Source organism: Passer domesticus, chromosome 9 (assembly GCF_036417665.1).
Source record: "Passer domesticus isolate bPasDom1 chromosome 9, bPasDom1.hap1, whole genome shotgun sequence".
Taxonomy (NCBI): Eukaryota; Metazoa; Chordata; class Aves; order Passeriformes; family Passeridae; genus Passer; species Passer domesticus.
In genome coordinates, this window is record NC_087482.1 from 925540 (window position 1) to 949488 (window position 23949).

Consider the following 23949-nt stretch of genomic DNA (forward strand, 5'->3'; position numbering starts at 1 on the left):
ACACACCAACACCCAGTGTTCTTCTAATCTTGCTTTTTAATACTCAGCGCTTGTAAATTTCTTCAATCTGGGAAGTCCAAGATTTCATCTGATAGCATAAATATTTGTTCCGCACCATTTGGGTTTTTTTTTTTAATTCTTAATGTTTATATAAATATCACTTAGCGAACACTGGACCTGTGAAGAATTAAGGAAATATGCCTTTAACTACTCTGTGTAGGTCACCTGCAACAAATTTCATGGCAGAGGAGCTTCTGGAAGCCCCTGGTTTACCATCACTACCAAAACTTGGTAGTGATCTTCCAGAGACCCAACACGGAGAGGCCAAACAACTGTTACTGGTCTCAAAACAAAAAGAAAATTGCTCCATGGAGCTTAAGAGAGCATGCTGTCTTGGCATTAATTCCTACCAAGTCTGCTGACAGTACAGGGCAGTAAATAATGCAGATTTCTAATTTATACCTCTTAAAGCACAGCCTAAAAATAGGAAAGACTCCTATAACAAAGAATCCTCCATTGAGTGCTCAAGAAGGAATTCTTACATCTTCTTCAAGACCACACATAAACCAGGTGGAATCAGTTCTGAAGTCAGATTTTAATAGCTCTGAGAGAGATTTTCTTTCACAGTTGCATTATTGAAGCCATGTAAACTCCTGGAATCCATATCATCTTCTAACTATAAGCTGCAGAGATTAAATTTCTCACTGTGTGGAGAAATACCTGATTCAGTTTGTTTTGAATCTGCTGCCTGTCAACTTTTTTTGATCTTGTCAAAGGCTGTCTGGGGAGAATGTTGTCAATACAATTTTTGTGAAATCTACATGAGAATCTGAGGAGATTACTACACAGCTTGGATGCTAGAGGAACTTCTGCAAATAGGTTACAGGGTATTTATTTAACTGATTCAGAACTTTGCTTCAGCTGGCAATAGTTCGAGAATTTTATTTTCTAGTGTCTTTTGGTGGCCCACATTAAAAAACAAAAAAAAAACCACAAAACAAAAAAAAAAAAAACAAAGAACAAGTTCTGTCCTTTTCCAATTTCAAACAGATATTCTTTTTCTTTACCCATGAATTATGACAAAGCAAGTGACGTTCAAAGTCAGCATTCAGAAAGAGCCCTGAGAAGAGACTAGATGTATGCCAATTCCCTCTTGCTATTCAGCTGATTTTATATACTAGCTTTCTGTGTCTCTAGCTTTTTATATGATCTCTGTTACTACAGCCACTTCCAAATCTTGGTAAAAATTAGTAATTTCTCCACCTTCACTTTGTGGGAAATTGTGGGGGCAAAAAAGTAGCATTGTTTAGTCCAAGTTCAAGCAGAAAAACAGAAATTCAGAAATACATTCTGACCCTTGGCCAGTTTTAATTTTTATTTAACAGCACCCACAAGGACACCGTCCCCAAGTGAGGGGAGTGGGGCACGCAGAACTCACCGATTGTGAGGTCGCGGGCACATCTCCAGGGAGGCCTGAGGTATAACCGTTGCTGTACATCAACATTGCACTCAGAGCTGAGGACAGGATCCCGAGAGGGAGCTTGCCCAAGGCTGCTGAGCGAGTTTTGGTGTCTCTGAGACATCTCTCTTCACTCAAGGAAGGATTGGAAGGCTTTGTCAGGAGGAGAAAGGCCGGCAGTGCTGTGGCACAGACCGTCCAGGCATTCCTCCGTACCCACAATGGTGCAGCAGAACGCTGCTAAGAAGCGTCCCCCTGGCAAGGAGCGAGGTGAGAGCCAAGTCTCCCTCCCCACAGATGGCAGAGGGGGAGCGGCCAAGAGCAGCAGAAAGGGGAAACAGGAGATCCACAGAATCACCCCAGAGTAGAGGCCCTCCTCTCATGGGCCAGAGGAGCCAGGCTGGGCTGTGGGCACTGGCACTTCCCCTGCCCTTTAGCCAGCCAGCAGGGCCTTGGGGACAATGCTGCAGGGACATTTCCTGAGCTCTACAAGGTGCTCACTCCCCCTGCCCTCTCTCTCTCTCCCCAATGCACACCGTGTCACCGGGCAGAGGCAGACGCAGAGAGCGGCAGCTGCCTCTCCGGACATGCCAGGCCGGACCAGGCTCGTCGCCGTTCATGGAGACAGCAAGCACAAGACTCGGGCAGCCAGAAAGGAAAACGCATCCGGCTCAACCGCGTGCCACTGCTGCGTGCTGAGACCAGCAGCCCCAGCACCGCCCCTCAGGCGGTGTCAGGGCACTCCCAGGCCGTGGGGCTGATCACCAGCAGCAGCAGCAGCTTGCCCTGCCGAAAGCAGGGCCTGAAGCGAGGCCACCCACGGGGAGACACGGAGCCTCAGGCACCCAAGAGCCCACTGGCAAAGCGCCGCAGGTTGGAGGATGGTCCAGCCCCTCAGGAGGTGTCAGGGTGGTCCCAGGCCGTGGGGCTGGTCACCAGCAGCAGCTTGCCCTGCCGAAAGCAGGGCCTGAAGCGAGGCCACCCACGGGGAGACACGGATCCTCAGGCACCCAAGAGCCCACTGGCAAAGCGCCGCAGGTTGGAGGATGGTCCAGCCCAGAGTGCTGGTACCACCAGCCAGGTGGCATTGAGGCTGTCCCAGGAATCTCAGTCATCCAGGAAACAAACAGCCCCATACATACCCCCCTGGATCTTGCCCCGCTCCCAATCCGGGCCAATTCGTGTGAGGCACGTCTTGCGGCGGCAGCTGCGAGATAAAAAGCCCTACAGTCGGCCTGAAAACCAGGGCAGGACCAGACGAGCACCCACCCCTGTTGTTTGGCCCCCTCATCCCTCAAAATAAAGTTTTCTGGTTTGTTTGTTTGAACTGGGAGATGCCACATTCTTTTTTCCAGTCGTCTGCAGCTGATCTCCAAATAGGGGCCCCAAGCTCAGTGGGACAAGTGTGTGCCTTCAAGGACTCACCTGTCCCATGGCAACACCCAGCGTCACCACGTTCCATGGCAACACCCAGTGTCACCATGTCCCCTGGTCTGGAGATACCAGCCCTGCTTCTGCCAGGGAAAAAACAGAACTGTGCAAAAGGAGCACGGGGATTTTGCAAGCATTCCTGGCTGAGGCAGCCTCAGTGGGAGGGCACAGCTCTGCCTGCTGCAGGTGCCCAGGAGGGAAAATCATGGATGCAGTAGGATTATTCCCCTCCCAACCCAGCCCAGGCACAGTTCAATCTACCACTGCTGCCACTGGGGTTGCACGTACCAGCCTGGAGAGTAACTGGAATAAGAGAGAGTAACTTCCCAGCATCAGTGCAGCTGATGCTGGGAAGGTAAAACTAAAGCCAGTCCCGCCCCCAGTAAAAATACACTGCACCTGAAAAAAAATAGCCAGCACCCTCCTGTTCTCTGCAAATGATACCAAAAATTTCAAAAGCATTAAAAAAATTAACCAGGCTTTGGAGCAGTTACAGGTCAGACTACATGAGGCTGGAAAAGATTGTACAGGTGACAGTTCTCAGAGGAAAATTAGCAGGAAATCCCTTCTTTCTGCTATTAAAATCTCAGGCTGTTGCCATGAGACACTCAAGCCACAAGAAAAGTACTTCAGCACCAGCATCCAACTGAGCACCTGTTTGATCCACTTCAGTGGAAAGCCATCACTTTGCCAGCAGAATTCCTCCTCTGGGTTACATACAACATATTTTTTTCTATCTGGGAGTGCCACTGGATTTTTTTACCTAGCATTTAATATTAAATTGTGGAAGTATTTTAAATTAAAAGGGAATGAAAAGATGGACCCACGAGATGGGACAGGAGGAAGCCAGGCAGCCCTTTAAAGAGGGAGATGCTAAGCTGTACATCCAGGAGAGCTCCTCTGAGCACAGAGCAGCCACAGAGCACATCTGACCACAACATTTCTAGTTCACCTGTGTCCTTATAAATGGGAAAAGAACAAAACAGTAGCAGGAAAGGAGGCAGAAGTCAACTGTGAAAGTTTCATTCACAACAAATGATACTCAAAATCAGAATGGAGGCCTATCAAGGAACACCAATAGCTATGAAAATATATGTAAGCAGCAGAGACAGGTGCTATGTATGTCCCTTCTGCTTCCCAGCCTCAATGCAGACTCAGTTTCAGGATGCAGTGGCATCCCAGGAAGCTGCAAATGCTCAGGAGTGCAGTGGCTCGTGCCTCACTGATAACCACTTGGAAAAACATACTGTTTCATATAAATTAGAGGAAACCTAGGAATCTAGCCTAAATCAAGTTCTAGGCAAGACCCCAACCAACATAAAATATGGAGAGGCACAAAAGTGCCTCCATTTTCCACTCCACCTCCCTTGAACTCAGCAAGAACTAATCCCCAAACCTCACAGCCGGAGGCAAATGCAGTTGGTTGGGAGAGGAAATCTAAAGTCTCCTTGCGAGGCAGCTTTCCAAGGCTGAGCCCCAGGAGAGGCAGCTCCCGCAGCACGTGTGCAGGTGGCACAAAAAGAACCTGTGTGCCATGACCAGCAGGACAGTGCCAGCCAAAGGGCTGCCTGAGGACGGCCACCGATGGTTTCACTGCCAGCCCTGGCTGAGGGGAAACCTGGACACAGGACAAGGCAGAGAGGGGCCAAATGTTCTACTCCTTCTCAAAACAAGTTGCTGTTTTTGTTTCCAAGCCTAGCACTCTTTGGATCTAATTAAATTTGAAGAGGGAAATGAGGAGTAAGCAAAATTCTTGGACAGCAGGCTGGTTTGTTCAGCTAGCTGGGGCTGCAAGCCATGCGTGAAAAGCAATGTCAGGTGCTAAAGCAAATCTCTGTGTCCTTCAACAGCAACAAGAGAAGTGTGAACAAGACAGAGAATATACCTATTTTAGGAATGTAATTGTTTCATAGGAAACACACCAACACCCAGTGTTCTTCTAATCTTGCTTTTTAATACTCAGCGCTTGTAAATTTCTTCAATCTGGGAAGTCCAAGATTTCATCTGATAGCATAAATATTTGTTCCGCACCATTTGGGTTTTTTTTTTTAATTCTTAATGTTTATATAAATATCACTTAGCGAACACTGGACCTGTGAAGAATTAAGGAAATATGCCTTTAACTACTCTGTGTAGGTCACCTGCAACAAATTTCATGGCAGAGGAGCTTCTGGAAGCCCCTGGTTTACCATCACTACCAAAACTTGGTAGTGATCTTCCAGAGACCCAACACGGAGAGGCCAAACAACTGTTACTGGTCTCAAAACAAAAAGAAAATTGCTCCATGGAGCTTAAGAGAGCATGCTGTCTTGGCATTAATTCCTACCAAGTCTGCTGACAGTACAGGGCAGTAAATAATGCAGATTTCTAATTTATACCTCTTAAAGCACAGCCTAAAAATAGGAAAGACTCCTATAACAAAGAATCCTCCATTGAGTGCTCAAGAAGGAATTCTTACATCTTCTTCAAGACCACACATAAACCAGGTGGAATCAGTTCTGAAGTCAGATTTTAATAGCTCTGAGAGAGATTTTCTTTCACAGTTGCATTATTGAAGCCATGTAAACTCCTGGAATCCATATCATCTTCTAACTATAAGCTGCAGAGATTAAATTTCTCACTGTGTGGAGAAATACCTGATTCAGTTTGTTTTGAATCTGCTGCCTGTCAACTTTTTTTGATCTTGTCAAAGGCTGTCTGGGGAGAACGTTGTCAATACAATTTTTGTGAAATCTACATGAGAATCTGAGGAGATTACTACACAGCTTGGATGCTAGAGGAACTTCTGCAAATAGGTTACAGGGTATTTATTTAACTGATTCAGAACTTTGCTTCAGCTGGCAATAGTTCAAGAATTTTATTTTCTAGTGTCTTTTGGTGGCCCACATTAAAAAACAAAAAAAACCCACAAAACAAAAAAAAAAAACAAAAAAACAAAGAACAAGTTCTGTCCTTTTCCAATTTCAAACAGACATTCTTTTTCTTTACCCATGAATTATGACAAAGCAAGTGACGTTCAAAGTCAGCATTCAGAAAGAGCCCTGAGAAGAGACTAGATGTATGCCAATTCCCTCTTGCTATTCAGCTGATTTTATATACTAGCTTTCTGTGTCTCTAGCTTTTTATATGATCTCTGTTACTACAGCCACTTCCAAATCTTGGTAAAAATTAGTAATTTCTCCACCTTCACTTTGTGGGAAATTGTGGGGGCAAAAAAGTAGCATTGTTTAGTCCAAGTTCAAGCAGAAAAACAGAAATTCAGAAATACATTCTGACCCTTGGCCAGTTTTAATTTTTATTTAACAGCACCCACAAGGACACCGTCCCCAAGTGAGGGGAGTGGGGCACGCAGAACTCACCGATTGTGAGGTCACGGGCACATCTCCAGGGAGGCCTGAGGTATAACCGTTGCTGTACATCAACATTGCACTCAGAGCTGAGGACAGGATCCCGAGAGGGAGCTTGCCCAAGGCTGCTGAGCGAGTTTTGGTGTCTCTGAGACATCTCTCTTCACTCAAGGAAGGATTGGAAGGCTTTGTCAGGAGGAGAAAGGCCGGCAGTGCTGTGGCACAGACCGTCCAGGCATTCCTCCGTACCCACAATGGTGCAGCAGAACGCTGCTAAGAAGCGTCCCCCTGGCAAGGAGCGAGGTGAGAGCCAAGTCTCCCCCCCCACAGATGGCAGAGGGGGAGCGGCCAAGAGCAGCAGAAAGGGGAAACAGGAGATCCACAGAATCACCCCAGAGTAGAGGCCCTCCTCTCATGGGCCAGAGGAGCCAGGCTGGGCTGTGGGCACCAGCACTTCCCCTGCCCTTTAGCCAGCCAGCAGGGCCTTGGGGACAATGCTGCAGGGACATTTCCTGAGCTCTACAAGGTGCTCACTCCCCCTGCCCTCTCTCTCTCTCCCCAATGCACACCGTGTCACCGGGCAGAGGCAGACGCAGAGAGCGGCAGCTGCCTCTCCGGACATGCCAGGCCGGACCAGGCTCGTCGCCGTTCATGGAGACAGCAAGCACAAGACTCGGGCAGCCAGAAAGGAAAACGCATCCGGCTCAACCGCGTGCCACTGCTGCGTGCTGAGACCAGCAGCCCCAGCACCGCCCCTCAGGCGGTGTCAGGGCACTCCCAGGCCGTGGGGCTGATCACCAGCAGCAGCAGCAGCTTGCCCTGCCGAAAGCAGGGCCTGAAGCGAGGCCACCCACGGGGAGACACGGAGCCTCAGGCACCCAAGAGCCCACTGGCAAAGCGCCGCAGGTTGGAGGATGGTCCAGCCCCTCAGGAGGTGTCAGGGTGGTCCCAGGCCGTGGGGCTGGTCACCAGCAGCAGCTTGCCCTGCCGAAAGCAGGGCCTGAAGCGAGGCCACCCACGGGGAGACACGGATCCTCAGGCACCCAAGAGCCCACTGGCAAAGCGCCGCAGGTTGGAGGATGGTCCAGCCCAGAGTGCTGGTACCACCAGCCAGGTGGCATTGAGGCTGTCCCAGGAATCTCAGTCATCCAGGAAACAAACAGCCCCATACATACCCCCCTGGATCTTGCCCCGCTCCCAATCCGGGCCAATTCGTGTGAGGCACGTCTTGCGGCGGCAGCTGCGAGATAAAAAGCCCTACAGTCGGCCTGAAAACCAGGGCAGGACCAGACGAGCACCCACCCCTGTTGTTTGGCCCCCTCATCCCTCAAAATAAAGTTTTCTGGTTTGTTTGTTTGAACTGGGAGATGCCACATTCTTTTTTCCAGTCGTCTGCAGCTGATCTCCAAATAGGGGCCCCAAGCTCAGTGGGACAAGTGTGTGCCTTCAAGGACTCACCTGTCCCATGGCAACACCCAGCGTCACCACGTTCCATGGCAACACCCAGTGTCACCATGTCCCCTGGTCTGGAGATACCAGCCCTGCTTCTGCCAGGGAAAAAACAGAACTGTGCAAAAGGAGCACGGGGATTTTGCAAGCATTCCTGGCTGAGGCAGCCTCAGTGGGAGGGCACAGCTCTGCCTGCTGCAGGTGCCCAGGAGGGAAAATCATGGATGCAGTAGGATTATTCCCCTCCCAACCCAGCCCAGGCACAGTTCAATCTACCACTGCTGCCACTGGGGTTGCACGTACCAGCCTGGAGAGTAACTGGAATAAGAGAGAGTAACTTCCCAGCATCAGTGCAGCTGATGCTGGGAAGGTAAAACTAAAGCCAGTCCCGCCCCCAGTAAAAATACACTGCACCTGAAAAAAAATAGCCAGCACCCTCCTGTTCTCTGCAAATGATACCAAAAATTTCAAAAGCATTAAAAAAATTAACCAGGCTTTGGAGCAGTTACAGGTCAGACTACATGAGGCTGGAAAAGATTGTACAGGTGACAGTTCTCAGAGGAAAATTAGCAGGAAATCCCTTCTTTCTGCTATTAAAATCTCAGGCTGTTGCCATGAGACACTCAAGCCACAAGAAAAGTACTTCAGCACCAGCATCCAACTGAGCACCTGTTTGATCCACTTCAGTGGAAAGCCATCACTTTGCCAGCAGAATTCCTCCTCTGGGTTACATACAACATATTTTTTTCTATCTGGGAGTGCCACTGGATTTTTTTACCTAGCATTTAATATTAAATTGTGGAAGTATTTTAAATTAAAAGGGAATGAAAAGATGGACCCACGAGATGGGACAGGAGGAAGCCAGGCAGCCCTTTAAAGAGGGAGATGCTAAGCTGTACATCCAGGAGAGCTCCTCTGAGCACAGAGCAGCCACAGAGCACATCTGACCACAACATTTCTAGTTCACCTGTGTCCTTATAAATGGGAAAAGAACAAAACAGTAGCAGGAAAGGAGGCAGAAGTCAACTGTGAAAGTTTCATTCACAACAAATGATACTCAAAATCAGAATGGAGGCCTATCAAGGAACACCAATAGCTATGAAAATATATGTAAGCAGCAGAGACAGGTGCTATGTATGTCCCTTCTGCTTCCCAGCCTCAATGCAGACTCAGTTTCAGGATGCAGTGGCATCCCAGGAAGCTGCAAATGCTCAGGAGTGCAGTGGCTCGTGCCTCACTGATAACCACTTGGAAAAACATACTGTTTCATATAAATTAGAGGAAACCTAGGAATCTAGCCTAAATCAAGTTCTAGGCAAGACCCCAACCAACATAAAATATGGAGAGGCACAAAAGTGCCTCCATTTTCCACTCCACCTCCCTTGAACTCAGCAAGAACTAATCCCCAAACCTCACAGCCGGAGGCAAATGCAGTTGGTTGGGAGAGGAAATCTAAAGTCTCCTTGCGAGGCAGCTTTCCAAGGCTGAGCCCCAGGAGAGGCAGCTCCCGCAGCACGTGTGCAGGTGGCACAAAAAGAACCTGTGTGCCATGACCAGCAGGACAGTGCCAGCCAAAGGGCTGCCTGAGGACGGCCACCGATGGTTTCACTGCCAGCCCTGGCTGAGGGGAAACCTGGACACAGGACAAGGCAGAGAGGGGCCAAATGTTCTACTCCTTCTCAAAACAAGTTGCTGTTTTTGTTTCCAAGCCTAGCACTCTTTGGATCTAATTAAATTTGAAGAGGGAAATGAGGAGTAAGCAAAATTCTTGGACAGCAGGCTGGTTTGTTCAGCTAGCTGGGGCTGCAAGCCATGCGTGAAAAGCAATGTCAGGTGCTAAAGCAAATCTCTGTGTCCTTCAACAGCAACAAGAGAAGTGTGAACAAGACAGAGAATATACCTATTTTAGGAATGTAATTGTTTCATAGGAAACACACCAACACCCAGTGTTCTTCTAATCTTGCTTTTTAATACTCAGCGCTTGTAAATTTCTTCAATCTGGGAAGTCCAAGATTTCATCTGATAGCATAAATATTTGTTCCGCACCATTTGGGTTTTTTTTTTTAATTCTTAATGTTTATATAAATATCACTTAGCGAACACTGGACCTGTGAAGAATTAAGGAAATATGCCTTTAACTACTCTGTGTAGGTCACCTGCAACAAATTTCATGGCAGAGGAGCTTCTGGAAGCCCCTGGTTTACCATCACTACCAAAACTTGGTAGTGATCTTCCAGAGACCCAACACGGAGAGGCCAAACAACTGTTACTGGTCTCAAAACAAAAAGAAAATTGCTCCATGGAGCTTAAGAGAGCATGCTGTCTTGGCATTAATTCCTACCAAGTCTGCTGACAGTACAGGGCAGTAAATAATGCAGATTTCTAATTTATACCTCTTAAAGCACAGCCTAAAAATAGGAAAGACTCCTATAACAAAGAATCCTCCATTGAGTGCTCAAGAAGGAATTCTTACATCTTCTTCAAGACCACACATAAACCAGGTGGAATCAGTTCTGAAGTCAGATTTTAATAGCTCTGAGAGAGATTTTCTTTCACAGTTGCATTATTGAAGCCATGTAAACTCCTGGAATCCATATCATCTTCTAACTATAAGCTGCAGAGATTAAATTTCTCACTGTGTGGAGAAATACCTGATTCAGTTTGTTTTGAATCTGCTGCCTGTCAACTTTTTTTGATCTTGTCAAAGGCTGTCTGGGGAGAACGTTGTCAATACAATTTTTGTGAAATCTACATGAGAATCTGAGGAGATTACTACACAGCTTGGATGCTAGAGGAACTTCTGCAAATAGGTTACAGGGTATTTATTTAACTGATTCAGAACTTTGCTTCAGCTGGCAATAGTTCAAGAATTTTATTTTCTAGTGTCTTTTGGTGGCCCACATTAAAAAACAAAAAAAACCCACAAAACAAAAAAAAAAAAAACAAAAAAACAAAGAACAAGTTCTGTCCTTTTCCAATTTCAAACAGACATTCTTTTTCTTTACCCATGAATTATGACAAAGCAAGTGACGTTCAAAGTCAGCATTCAGAAAGAGCCCTGAGAAGAGACTAGATGTATGCCAATTCCCTCTTGCTATTCAGCTGATTTTATATACTAGCTTTCTGTGTCTCTAGCTTTTTATATGATCTCTGTTACTACAGCCACTTCCAAATCTTGGTAAAAATTAGTAATTTCTCCACCTTCACTTTGTGGGAAATTGTGGGGGCAAAAAAGTAGCATTGTTTAGTCCAAGTTCAAGCAGAAAAACAGAAATTCAGAAATACATTCTGACCCTTGGCCAGTTTTAATTTTTATTTAACAGCACCCACAAGGACACCGTCCCCAAGTGAGGGGAGTGGGGCACGCAGAACTCACCGATTGTGAGGTCACGGGCACATCTCCAGGGAGGCCTGAGGTATAACCGTTGCTGTACATCAACATTGCACTCAGAGCTGAGGACAGGATCCCGAGAGGGAGCTTGCCCAAGGCTGCTGAGCGAGTTTTGGTGTCTCTGAGACATCTCTCTTCACTCAAGGAAGGATTGGAAGGCTTTGTCAGGAGGAGAAAGGCCGGCAGTGCTGTGGCACAGACCGTCCAGGCATTCCTCCGTACCCACAATGGTGCAGCAGAACGCTGCTAAGAAGCGTCCCCCTGGCAAGGAGCGAGGTGAGAGCCAAGTCTCCCCCCCCACAGATGGCAGAGGGGGAGCGGCCAAGAGCAGCAGAAAGGGGAAACAGGAGATCCACAGAATCACCCCAGAGTAGAGGCCCTCCTCTCATGGGCCAGAGGAGCCAGGCTGGGCTGTGGGCACCAGCACTTCCCCTGCCCTTTAGCCAGCCAGCAGGGCCTTGGGGACAATGCTGCAGGGACATTTCCTGAGCTCTACAAGGTGCTCACTCCCCCTGCCCTCTCTCTCTCTCCCCAATGCACACCGTGTCACCGGGCAGAGGCAGACGCAGAGAGCGGCAGCTGCCTCTCCGGACATGCCAGGCCGGACCAGGCTCGTCGCCGTTCATGGAGACAGCAAGCACAAGACTCGGGCAGCCAGAAAGGAAAACGCATCCGGCTCAACCGCGTGCCACTGCTGCGTGCTGAGACCAGCAGCCCCAGCACCGCCCCTCAGGCGGTGTCAGGGCACTCCCAGGCCGTGGGGCTGATCACCAGCAGCAGCAGCAGCTTGCCCTGCCGAAAGCAGGGCCTGAAGCGAGGCCACCCACGGGGAGACACGGAGCCTCAGGCACCCAAGAGCCCACTGGCAAAGCGCCGCAGGTTGGAGGATGGTCCAGCCCCTCAGGAGGTGTCAGGGTGGTCCCAGGCCGTGGGGCTGGTCACCAGCAGCAGCTTGCCCTGCCGAAAGCAGGGCCTGAAGCGAGGCCACCCACGGGGAGACACGGATCCTCAGGCACCCAAGAGCCCACTGGCAAAGCGCCGCAGGTTGGAGGATGGTCCAGCCCAGAGTGCTGGTACCACCAGCCAGGTGGCATTGAGGCTGTCCCAGGAATCTCAGTCATCCAGGAAACAAACAGCCCCATACATACCCCCCTGGATCTTGCCCCGCTCCCAATCCGGGCCAATTCGTGTGAGGCACGTCTTGCGGCGGCAGCTGCGAGATAAAAAGCCCTACAGTCGGCCTGAAAACCAGGGCAGGACCAGACGAGCACCCACCCCTGTTGTTTGGCCCCCTCATCCCTCAAAATAAAGTTTTCTGGTTTGTTTGTTTGAACTGGGAGATGCCACATTCTTTTTTCCAGTCGTCTGCAGCTGATCTCCAAATAGGGGCCCCAAGCTCAGTGGGACAAGTGTGTGCCTTCAAGGACTCACCTGTCCCATGGCAACACCCAGCGTCACCACGTTCCATGGCAACACCCAGTGTCACCATGTCCCCTGGTCTGGAGATACCAGCCCTGCTTCTGCCAGGGAAAAAACAGAACTGTGCAAAAGGAGCACGGGGATTTTGCAAGCATTCCTGGCTGAGGCAGCCTCAGTGGGAGGGCACAGCTCTGCCTGCTGCAGGTGCCCAGGAGGGAAAATCATGGATGCAGTAGGATTATTCCCCTCCCAACCCAGCCCAGGCACAGTTCAATCTACCACTGCTGCCACTGGGGTTGCACGTACCAGCCTGGAGAGTAACTGGAATAAGAGAGAGTAACTTCCCAGCATCAGTGCAGCTGATGCTGGGAAGGTAAAACTAAAGCCAGTCCCGCCCCCAGTAAAAATACACTGCACCTGAAAAAAAATAGCCAGCACCCTCCTGTTCTCTGCAAATGATACCAAAAATTTCAAAAGCATTAAAAAAATTAACCAGGCTTTGGAGCAGTTACAGGTCAGACTACATGAGGCTGGAAAAGATTGTACAGGTGACAGTTCTCAGAGGAAAATTAGCAGGAAATCCCTTCTTTCTGCTATTAAAATCTCAGGCTGTTGCCATGAGACACTCAAGCCACAAGAAAAGTACTTCAGCACCAGCATCCAACTGAGCACCTGTTTGATCCACTTCAGTGGAAAGCCATCACTTTGCCAGCAGAATTCCTCCTCTGGGTTACACACAACATATTTTTTTCTATCTGGGAGTGCCACTGGATTTTTTTACCTAGCATTTAATATTAAATTGTGGAAGTATTTTAAATTAAAAGGGAATGAAAAGATGGACCCACGAGATGGGACAGGAGGAAGCCGGGCAGCCCTTTAAAGAGGGAGATGCTAAGCTGTACATCCAGGAGAGCTCCTCTGAGCACAGAGCAGCCACAGAGCACATCTGACCACAACATTTCTAGTTCACCTGTGTCCTTATAAATGGGAAAAGAACAAAACAGTGGCAGGAAAGGAAGCAGAAGTCAACTGTGAAAGTTTCATTCACAACACATGATTCTCTGCAAGAAGCACTGGAGAAGTGCATGGGGTAAGAGTTCTGCAAGTGCCAGGCTCTTCTGCAGCAGAAAAGGTCTAAAAAAAAATCAAAATTCTAGCAAGCAAAATAAATCCATCCTTTAGGGCTTGTAAATACTCCGATGAATCTCAGTTACTTTGGGACAAAAACAAACACAGGGCAAACTTTCCCAAGTGTGGTTTCATGACAAAATTCCCATTTGTCTGCTCCTGTTTGTCGGAGAAGACAAGGTTACAAGCTGCCCAGCTCACGAAGGAAAGGAGGATCTACACTTCCCTGTCATATTTTCCTACTGACAAAGGAATTAAGACAGAGAATTTGGGTAAATGGAAGGATAAGACTGGAGTACGGATGAAGTTTCACATCTAAGATACTTCATTTGCTAAAATAGAAGCACTTTTGTTGTACATGGATCTCCTTGCTAAACCTCTTTGTCTTCAAACTCCCTTCCTCCATGGCAGAACTGAGCAAGCTCCATGTGTCAGAGCTTCGAGTTAAAAGCTCTGTGAAGAGTTAGTTTTAATGGATCCATTTCCAGTCCGTGGGGTTGCTGTCATGAGGAGCTCAGGTGGCTTTTTGTTGAGATCGAAATCAATGAGCCATTTGTCCCAGCTCCACCTGTCCTGAGGCAGCACTGGCTCCACTGTGCCATTTCTAATGAAAATTGAACCTCCTAAAGAAGCCAGGCCAAAATCACAAGAGAGTAGTCACAAAAATTAATTTCGGCAGTTTACTGGGTATTGATCTAACAGCTACCACCTTCCCAAAGTCCAGGCAACAGTTAACAAGGCTCTTTGCTCTGTAAACGGCCTTTCAGTTGGTAGTGTTTCATACCCATGCAGAAAAACAAAAAGCCACTTCCACTGTAGAAACATGAGCGGCAGCTATGCAGTGAGTTGTGCTCAGTAGCTGACCTGCTGCTTTAGTTTTGGGGCAGGAGATACTGCCATAAAATTTCACAAGGAAACTATCAAGTATCTAAACTATGCAGCATTATGTTATTTTCTACCTCCAGTATTGCCAGCACATAGCTTAAGGAAGACAGGTATTTACCAGCCACCATAGATGAAAAAATTAGAATGAAAAATGGCTTTTAAGGAAATCAGAGTGATGGCCACCAGTCATTTTCCAGCTTTGCAGGATTTTGGTTCACAGTCAATCTAAACAAGCCTGCATATGTCTAGCAAGAAGGAAATCACAGAAACATTTCATAGATTGTAGCAGTTTGTTTGGGGGGGGGGGGGTTCCTCGGGGAGTCCCCGGAGGGCCCCCTGGGCTGTGAGTTCGCTGGCAGCAGCAGGCACGCAAGGAGACTCCACACGGCTTCTGAGGGTGCTGATTAGATGAGGGTTTATTGGGGGCCCCAGCCCCGGGTGTAACATGGTTTCAGAGGGAGAAGGGGGAAAGGCAAAAGGAAGGGGGAGAGAGGGCGAGCCTAGGGGAGAGATGGGCCATGAGAGAATCTGGTCTTCCTCGCACAGCTTAAGAGGGAAATTCAAAGTGGGCACGAAATAAGATTTGGGCCAATGGGATTGCAGATTCATGGGACTTCAGGGGAGGAACACAGGTTGGAATAAATCATACATTTTTGAGGGGTACATTTTCAAGATAGAGCATACCATTTGAATGAAATGCAACACCACAATAGATTAATATGATAGATGATAGATAGATAGATAGATAGATAGATAGATAGATAGATAGATAGACAAGGAAAATAGAGATATATGAATGCACTTGCCTGTATCACTTTGTATAGAAAGGGATGGGGAAGTGAGAGGTTATTCTTTTCCACACATGGGAAACTGTCTTTTTCCCAGAAAAATCAGCTTCCTTCTTCAGTGACCACCAGGGTATCTGAAGACCCCACCAAGAAGGCCCTGTGATGCCAATGGCCTGTGCATCCAGCAAGTCAAGAAAGTAAGGCCTGCCTCTTAATACTACAGTGGTGTTAAAGAGGTTTATTCTCGGTTTTTGGTACCAAGAGGAACAAACTGAAGCCACTTGCCATAAAATGCCTGCACAAGCACCAGTGCAAATCACAGCCAAAGGAAGGATGAAGCCAAGGTGTCCCACAACTACAGCCCAAGCGGCCAGACATCCTCCTTCAACCCTGGCTGCATTGAAGCCCCACTGACTGCCAAGAAGAAAAGCACCCTACTGAGAGCAAGCAAACTTAACCCTCTGGCAGGACACAAATTCAGAGGGAAAAAAATTTTAAAATCCCCACACCACCAGACACACTTCCCAGTGAGAAGGGTTGGAACACTCTGCCCCTCAGCACTTCCCCGGCAGGCTGGTTCCCAAAGGTGCTGGGAGCTAAGCTGTGCCCTGCGAGGGAACAGAGCCAGCCTCCCTTCAGTGGGAGAAGGCACGGCCTCAGCTGTAGCCCCGGGTGCCTGCGGTGGCCCAGGGCACGGCCATGGCTGTCAATGTGTTGGGCTGCAGCACAGGGCAGGCCGGAGCTCAGCAGCCTCAGCAGAGCCCAGGGCCGCGGCCCTTCCCTGCCGGGGCCCGAGCCTGGCCCGGCCCGGCCCGGCCTGAGCAGCCCGGACTGGCCCAGGGGATGGGCTGCGCCCGCCCGCTGTGCCCACAGGCTGGGCCCAAGCCTTTGCAAGAGGCTTTCTCCCAGCTTGGCAAAACCTCGGCCAAGTGTCCCTGTGCTGTGCTGAGAAGAGTAAAAACCCCATCAAATTTAACCCTACTGCCCAACGCGTGAGGGATCCCTGCACACCTTAGGAGAGGCCATCAATACTCCTTTGTGCCTCATGAGGGATCCGTGCACCCCTCAGCAGGGACACCAAAATATCCCTTTGAGCCTCTTCAGGTCCAGGCCCAGATGATGCCACGGAAGGAAATGTGCCCTCAGCCCAGGGACGCTCAGCATGGGCTCCCCCATCCCCTCGGGGCCCCGCCGCTGGGCACAGCAGCCCCTGCCTGGCTCCTGCCTGCCCACACCGTGGGCATCCATGGCTGCTCCTGGGCACGGAGCTCAGTCAGTGCTGGTGCCGGGTGGGCTTTGTTGGTGCTACCAACCGGACATAGCTGTGAAAACTCTAATTCTTTATTTAAACATAAAATGTGGGACAAGCCCTGCCCTGCCAGGCAAGGGCTGCCCACCTTCAGTCCTGGCTGGGGAACAGGACCAGGGGGCTCAGGGGCAGAGGGTCTCCTTGAGGAGGGGTGGGTTTTGGGACGGCCGCATGGCGGGGATGCAGCCACGGCAGGGCAGATAGGGGCAGAAGGGAAGAGCTGGGATAAACTGCCAGGTTGTCATTGCCTCTGTTTTTAGGTTTGTCTTCTGAAGATACACGCGAGCACCTGAGAATAGAGGTGGTGGCTGAGGCCCCAGCTGCCAGTGGCACACAGGGACCCTCGTGCACAGCAGGGCCCAGAGCTGGCAAGGCTCCCCAGCACGGCTGGAGCTGCTGGCACAGCTGGGCCCAGCTGGACAGCTGCCCCTCAAGGCCCCGGCCAGCAGGGCACGGCTCTGGGCAGGGTCCCTGGCCAGGAGCGGGCCCCAGAGCGCCTCTGCCTTTCAAGGGCAACCTCGGCCCTGCTCTTTCTCCTCCCCACCTCCCTCTGCCTCTGCCCCATGCCCCTGGGGCTGCTCTTGGCCAGGCAGCCTCAGTGGGAGCCAGCTCTGGCTGCAGCCCCAGTGGGGCCGCCAGGACAAGGCCCAGCAATTGAGAGGCCAATGGAAGCACTGGGCAGCAGCAGAACCCTCAGCAGAGTTATTTGGACTATCATGGACTGGCCACAACTCCACTGCAGCCTCAATGGGAATGTTCTCTGACCACGTTAGACTTTGAAAAGAAGCTGTTGGAGGGGGAGAGCACAAAACACTCACTGTTTTCTGTTCCAAGAATACCAGATTCCAATGCAGCACAATATGAAGACAAGCTCCAAATAAAGCACGCCTACCAGAAACCCTAGCCAGCAGCCTGTTCCCTGACAGAAACCACTTCCGAGGCCATCCTGGGCATTGGGAACAGGTCTTGTGGCGCCAGCTGCATCTGTAGGAGCAATGGGAAGCGTGAGCCCGTGCTGTGCTGCACTGTTGAGCTGGCAGCACGGTGGATACGGGCAGGACGTTCTCTGTTTCCCCCAGAGCTGGGGCCTGCAGGCACCTTGCCGGCCCTTGGCACAGGCTGTGCCAGCCAACAAAGCCCAGCAGGCCGGGAGGAGAGCCCGGGGCAGCGCAGCTGCTTGGGCAGTGGCTGCTGCCAGGGACACGGGCCAAAGCCATCCCTGAGCAGCCACTGCCACCCCTGGCCCTCCCTGCGCCGTGACAGCTCCCCCAGCCCCAGGGGACAGGCTCAGGCCCTGTCAGGACCCAGCGCAGCCCCTGCCCAGTCGGGAGCCAGGGCTGGCTCTGGCCCTGGGCTGGCGGCAGGGCTCCCGCTCGGGGCTGCTCCTGTGCCTTGGGCCTCTGGGCACTCCGGGCCAGCTCCGCAGCAGCTGCAGCGCCAGGGACGTTGCTGCACCAGTCCTGTTTCCCTGGAGCTCTGAACGAGCTCCAGAGGCCTGGAAGCCGAGGCGCCTCCAGCTTTGGCTGCTGTCGGGCCGGGCAAGGGCAGGCCCTGGGGGAAGAGCTGCTGCCACACAGCCCCAGCCAGGGCTGAGCCTGGCACAGCAATTACCTGCTGTGCCTGTGCCCATGTCTGGCATCGCCTTCCTTCCTGCAGCAGGGGCTGCCAGTGAGCCACTGCTTCTCCCTGAGTGTTCCTCCTCCTGAAAAGCCTTTTGGTCCATCACTTGAAAAAGGAAAAAAGGGACAACTGGATCAAATGGAAACATTCCCCACTGGGGAGGTGGCACCTTCATGAGGCAATGCTTGTCTAAGTCACAGGTAAAGATCAGGAAAAATCCCAGGTAATTGGGGCTGGGCCAGTGCACTCCCTTGTGCAAACAGCTACACCGCCTGATCTTCTCAGAGACTGGGAAATGGCAGGGGATCTCAGGCCCACAGTACAGTTGGGGCACCCTATCAGCTAATGCCAAATACCATCCTGCAGAGGCTGGGGAGGAATTGCAGCCAGGCCAGGCTGGGAAACAGCCCTGCAGGGCGTGAAAGCAGCAGCGGGGCAGCGAGGCTGCCATGGATCCCTTCCCACTGTGCCGGGCACGGCGTGTCCAGATGTGCAGCCAAAGCCCCCGGCTGCTGAGTCTCAGGGGAAGCATGAGGGAAATGCACCCACCTTGTCCTCCGGGTGCTTCCTTCTGTGTTTCTCTCAGGAATTCATCTGCCTCATGAGACATTTTGGCTGCACTATCTTGGGTCTTCCCTTTTGGAGGACCTTAAGAGAATGTAGTTCCATTTCCCAGGAATGGGTCCCGCAAAAGCAGGGCTCAGCCTGTGGGGTCAGCAGGGACCCACTACTCACCCCTGCCATGGGAGCTGGGTTGGGGCCAAGCATCCAGCCCTGGAGCTGGAGAAGTCCTCCCTGCAGACACACCTGTAACTCAACAGCCACAGAAGCTTCTGCCATCTCTGCTGATCTGCACGGGCACCACTGAGCCGCAGCAGCGGTGAGGGGATCGTGCAGGGCGCGGGCACACACGTGCATGGTTCTGTGCTGGCACCTGCAGCGCTGCCTCCCTGGCCCAGCTTTGGGCTCTGAGCTGGCAGCTCTCCCAGGGGAAAGGCCTTGACCTACCCTCAGCATCTCCCAGAGCCTCAGTCCTGGATGTGGGGCCTTCACCAGCAGGTTCAGCTGCAAGGAAAGGCAGGACAGAAGAGCTCCTGTGGCACTGCAGGAGATCCTCAGGCTGCCCACAAGGCTCAGCCCCGGGGCACAGCCCTAGGCCTGGCCCGGCCCCTTCCCTCTCTGCTCTTCTCTGTGGCTGCACAGAGCACATGGAAGGACACACTGGCATTGCACACGGGAGGAAGATTGAAAGCTAAATGCTCCTTCCTCCCAATGACAGTGATCCTGTGGGAGCCCTCAGGGCTCCAGAAGGGAGCAGGGCAAGGTTTCCAGATTCTTTCAACCTTAAGATTATGTTAAGGGAAATGGTTTGTAAGTGAGCTTTTGTTGCATTAATCAAGATTATTCACTCAGGAAGGGCAGAATGAAAACTTGCCTCCAGCATCCTCCAGGAACTTCAAACCATCCTTCATCAGGACTTCCTGAAAACCCATGTCACTATTCCAGTCTAGAAGGGAGCAGAGATCAGAACCATTTCCATGGTGTGCTAGGATCCCCTTCTGCCACAGGAGACTGGGCAATGCAGGGGTGTTGGGTAAGGCTGTGGGAGCCAGATGTGAATGGACATGGCCAAAGCTGCACAGGGGCCTGGGGAGCTCTGGAATGGCTCCTGGTCACTCTCCAACCTCTTTGCAGGCCCTTTGCAACATCTCTGGAGGGGTGGCTGGAGTAGCCCAGGGCCCGTGGGGTCTCTCTCCCTCCCACAGAGGAAACCCTCCCTAAAGCCCGGGGCAAAACCATCCCCAGCGCTTCCTGGGGAGCAGGGAGCGCTGTCCCGGGAAAGGGCAGCCAGGCTGCCGGCTCACCTGCTCGCCGCGCTTGCAGCGGAGCAGCCTGGGCAGCCCTGGCAGGCAGGGCCACGGCCAGGAGCAGCAGGAGTAGGAGGCGCAGAGCAAGGGCCATGGTGCCTTGTCCTCTGCCAGTCCCGCAGCTCTTGCTGCCACCGCTGTCCCGACACCGCTGTCCCAACGTCAGCACCGCTGCTGCCACCGCCGCTGCTGCCACAACAGTTGTGCTCAGGAACTGACTGCTGGCTCCTTGTGCTGCTGTGCAACCACGGGGCTCTGGCACCTCTGGCACCTCTGTGACCTCAGGGCCTGCTGAGAGCTCAGCCTGCTGTGACCCCAGAGCCCTGCTGTGACCTCATGGCCTTAGCTGTACCCCCAGAGTGTGCCCCCATCTGTATGAATGGACTGCCCTGATTGTTTTGCTTTATCACAGTTCCATTGCTCAGAAAAACCTTATTTTTCACCTGCTGACATTGCTGGTCAGGCTGTGTCCCTGGAGATGCTCTTGATGTCTTTCCTATTTTCCTGAGCATGCCACTGGAAGAGGTCCAGTCCGAGATGGTCCCATGGAAGGAAATGTGCCCTCAGCCCAGGGATGCTCAGCATGGGCTCCCCCATCCCCCCGGGGCCCTGCCACTGGTCACAGCAGCCCCTGCCTGGCTCCTGCCTGCCCACCCCGTGGCCATCCCCAGCTGTCCCTGGGCACGCAGCTCAGCCAGTGCTGATCCTGGCTGGGCTTTGCTGCTGCTACCACCCGGACACTGGGGTGACAGCTCCATCTCTTTAGTGCAAGAGAAGAGCTGGGCCAAGCCCTGCCCACCTTCAGTAGGGGCCAGACAGCAGGGCCAGTGCCTTCAGGGGCAGAGGACCTTGTCTGGCTGGAGGCAGCATCTGCACAGCCACAAGCTGTTAAAGCAGCTGGCACAGAGACATCGGGCATAAGCATGGAGATGGGAAATGTCTGCTCCAGCTGTCCCAGACTGAGGTGTTTGGCCATTCCTGTAAAGCTGCAGATGGACATCTGTTGAGACAGGAGGTGGCTGAGGCCCCAGTTGCAGCTGGTACACAGGGACCCTCCTGCACTGCAGGAGATGCCCACCGTGCTCAAAGTTTGCCTCTGAAGACAGAGAGGTGAGCTTGTGAGAAATCCCAGAAAATATCAGGGAAAAGGTTTTAAGTTGGTTGTTGTCACTAGGTACAAATCTCCAGTGAGAAAAGAGCCTCTCCAGTACACTGGGTGTCTTGTCATGACTTCATTCTTCTTAGAGCGAAGATTACCAATTAAATGCAATTTTATTTTTTATTCTACAAGTGTAAAAGTGTTCTAAATTTTTCTAATTCGAAAAGTATTTTGAAGAATCCTAAAGGACAATAGAAAAATGTAAGAAATATTTGGGGATTATTTTCCTATGAAAAATAATGCTGAATATTTCTAAAAATTTCTAATATGTCAAAATGTAAAACAAAGACAAAATGGGGTCGCTTTTTCTCAGGAGTCCTATATGTGGTTGCTGGCTGCCCCTCCTGGCTGTGCCAGACAATCAGCTCAGCCAGTGCTGGTGGTAACACACAGACACAGGAGCTGAAGCCCAAAGATGTTGCTGGGCTCAGGCCCTTCCCTGGCAGGAGGGCCGCAGCATCTGTCCTGGCTGGACACCAGGGCCAGCACCTCTGGGGACAGAGGCTCCTGTTCTGGGTGGTGGTGGCAGCAGCATGTGCCCAGCAATAAGCTGGTCATGCAGCCATGGCAGGGACAATGGGCACTGGCACGGAGATACAAGAGGACAGGCCCAGTTCTCCATGACTGAGGCCTTTGGCCGGTCTTGTGAAGCTGCAGAGGCGCTCCTGTGCAGAGAGGAGGTGGCTGAGGCCCCAGCTGCCAGTGGCACACAGGGACCCTCGTGCACAGCAGGGCCCAGAGCTGGCAAGGCTCCCCAGCACGGCTGGAGCTGCTGGCACAGCTGGGCTCAGCTGGACAGCTGCCCTTTATTGCTGGATCTGGATCTATGTAGAAATGACAAACAGGACAGTACTACTCAGGAATGCGCCTTGAGCCGTTTCATTTTCCAGCATCAGTCTCATTATATAGTTATGACAATGGGAAGATGCAAGCATTTCACATCCCAAGCAGCAGACCAAGAACTTAATGTTGCAACTTACTTTAAAAGTTTCCTGGCCAATCACAAAACCCAAAACCTATTGACAGTAGTTCCATCCAATTACTATAAGCACACATTCCTTTGGTTAAAATAATGCTTGCTTATTTCAAATACAATATCTGCTTAAAATACAACGCACAGAGCTTCATTATTAAGCTTAGAACTTCCTCACGTTCAACTAGATAGACTTTTCTGCAGGTTAGGGAGTTGTTCTAGACAAGTGTTAATACATAGACCATTGCTCTCTAAGTCTTTACTTGCCTACTTCTTATACAATTTTTCTGCTGACAAATCTTATGATTACTTTTTAGCTCTAATTGCAGTTCTGCTGTCACTGAGGCTTGCCTTTTGCAGCTTTCCCAAAACCCTCAGATTCTATGGATTCCCACAATTCCCCCTCTTGGTTCAACTAAAAAGAAACTTTCCTAACTGTCTCCTTTATTAACTCCCTTGCGTTTTGTAGCGTTACTGTAATATATCTGCTTGTTACTTGCTTAAAGCTTCCTTTTTGCTCACATTAAGTATTGCTATATTACAACACAGCAATTTTAATGCTGTGTAAATCCAGTCAGTTCAAAGGGCATAAGTCATGTCTGATAACAATTACAAGTCATTGTTCAAAAAATCTCGCCTGTTCTAAGGTTTTAATTCAAAACCTTTTTCTATGGGTATACCTTCATCTACCATCTCGGAAAGATTTGGAGAACTTTCTGTGAATCTATTTCCTACTTTTCTCTCTTGTATGATAAAAATTTCTTTGATAGTTTTGTCCATCATTTGTCGCACCAAAGTCTGCAAGGTGTCACTACTAGTATGGCCACCAAAACACTCAGCACATATAGACCTATCTTACAGAGTTCCCTTAGCCAAGGTGCAAAGCTCCATTCTTGGAACAAATCATCTAACTATGACAGACCATCTTCTTTAATTTGAGCTGTCAAATCCTTCAGCTTTTGTATGCTGTTTGGATGGATTCAGAATGCTCTGACAGGATCATGCAACAGAATCCTTCAAATTCCTCACAACCGTGTCCATGTGCCAGTAAAAGAAAATCTACTGCTGCCCTGTTTTGAAGGGTAGCATGTCTAACACTAGTAACATCTGTCAGCATATCACTGATTGCAGTGGATGTGGCATTAGTTTCTTTACTCAGCCAATATCCAACTCAATCTCATTGTTTCAATGCCCTTGCTGAAGCCAGTTGGGGTAAAAACAAACCTGGCAGCCTGGGCAGGCCTGGCAGGCAGGGCCATGGCCAGGAGCAGCAGGAGTAGGAGGCGCAGAGCAAGGGCCATGGTGCCTTGCCCTCTGCCAGTCCCGCAGCTCTTGCTGCCACCGCTGTCCTGACACCGCTGTCCCAATGTCAGCACCGCTGCTGCCACCGCCGCTGCTGCCGCAACAGTTGTGCTCAGGGACTGACTGCTGGCTCCCTGTGCTGCTCTGCAACCACGGGGCTCTGGCACCTCAGAGCCTGCTCTGACATCATGGCCAGGGTGGAATTGTTTGGGAAGGTGGATCTGCCTTCTTCGGGAGGGAGCTCATCCTGCCCAGCTGCTCTGCCCAAGGGCTGTGACACAGTCCCAGCTCAGCTGATCTCACAGGCTGGGACATGAAGGGATGCAGAGCAGCTCTGCCAGGATGGACTTGGGGTTGCTGCTAGAAGAGAGGCTGGACGTGAGGCAGCCATGTGCATCCAAAGGAGAGTGCCCAGCAGGTT

General features: G+C 50.8%; 1 protein-coding gene across 1 annotated transcript in view; it reads right to left on the reverse strand.

Annotated features, from left to right (window-relative positions):
- LOC135308305 (uncharacterized) overlaps positions 1-23949 on the reverse strand; it is a 624983-nt gene that overhangs the window by 19870 nt on the left and 581164 nt on the right. The gene's annotated exons all lie outside the window — the stretch shown is intronic.